Source organism: Penaeus monodon, chromosome 32 (assembly GCF_015228065.2).
Source record: "Penaeus monodon isolate SGIC_2016 chromosome 32, NSTDA_Pmon_1, whole genome shotgun sequence".
Taxonomy (NCBI): Eukaryota; Metazoa; Arthropoda; class Malacostraca; order Decapoda; family Penaeidae; genus Penaeus; species Penaeus monodon.
The window spans coordinates 35419160-35420371 of NC_051417.1; the positions used below are offsets into that span (position 1 = coordinate 35419160).

A 1212-nucleotide genomic window follows, 5' to 3' on the forward strand; every position below is an offset into this window, starting at 1 on the left:
TGACTTATATTGTAGAGTTAGGCAGAAGGTAGGAAAGGTCTGTAAATCCCCCCCAAAATTTTTGTTTATTTTTTAAATTACTGGTATTGGATGTTAGAGGCCAGATTTTGCTTGGACTTTTCCCCTTATTCCATTTTGTGAGCCAAAGTTAAGAGCTCTTTTTTTATTTCATAATTAAATAACAAAAAGGTTTGTTGAGTGTTTTGTGAAGAGTAATTTTGTTGACCCTATTTTCAGCTTTTTCTATTTTATCTCTCCTGTAGTTGTTCTGTTTATTTAGTTGACCTCTGTTCTCTTCCTGAGTCTTACAGCAGGAAATCTGTTGGTGGCAGGTGCACAGCAAGCAATGTTCAGTGTTATTGTATTATATATTTTGTGTTTTTATATTCGTCTGCTAAGAAGAGGAAAGTTCGGTGGAGTGATTTTTGGTATATTATATGAAAGTAAAATGCCATTAATTTGAAAGAAAGTGTGTATTTTGTATTCCTCTTTAGTGTGATGTGTGAAGTGATGGTGAGTGGTGATTGCTAATTTGGTCCACACTTAGTGATATGTTGCCCTTGCTGCAACTGCTCCCAGCATCTGACGCCAGCTGGTAAAGTTCAGTGCACTTTCTGATGCCCTTAACAGGTGCTACAAAAGGATAAGTGCCTCAGGTGTCTGGGTCTGTGAGCCGGGGGTATCCGGGCTCTTCTTCGGCAGCACATCACCCAGCCCAGCCTGACCCCCTGAGGCAGTGTTGCATTGAGAGAGATCCCAGATTTCTGAAGCTTGAATCCAAGACTGAACGTCACCCTCCAACCAGACTGCATTCCCAACTGGCCCAGTTCTGATGCAACACCTGTTCCTTTCAGAGTGGCATGAGCTCTGCTCCCTCACTAATGTGTGTCAAGACCTGAGCTCTGCCACACACACTTTCAGGATGTAAAGGAATCAGTCTCCAACTTGGGCAGGAGATTGCTTCTTCGTGGTCAGCATAAATATTCTAAAGATTCTACTAAATTGAGGTAAGCTTGCAAGTGTTTTCCATATTGTTAGCTAGCTGACTTAAGTTATCATTAGTTACTCAATCTAATGAACTATGCCGAGTCAACAAAATTGATCCTATTTTATTTGTAAATGAAGAGAAAATTAAGGCTTTTGTGTGTAAATTGTGGAGCAAAATTCTCCAGTTGCCTAGTGCTAAGAATGATTATTTAGCAGCCATTACAG

At 40.2% G+C, this 1212-nt stretch overlaps 1 protein-coding gene across 1 annotated transcript in view; it reads left to right on the forward strand.

Annotated features, from left to right (window-relative positions):
• Positions 1 to 1212, forward strand: part of LOC119593845 (hornerin-like) — a gene marked incomplete in the record, with an annotated part of 29685 nt that overhangs the window by 10910 nt on the left and 17563 nt on the right. Inside the window, 1 exon segment of the mRNA XM_037942875.1 lies at positions 631 to 1007.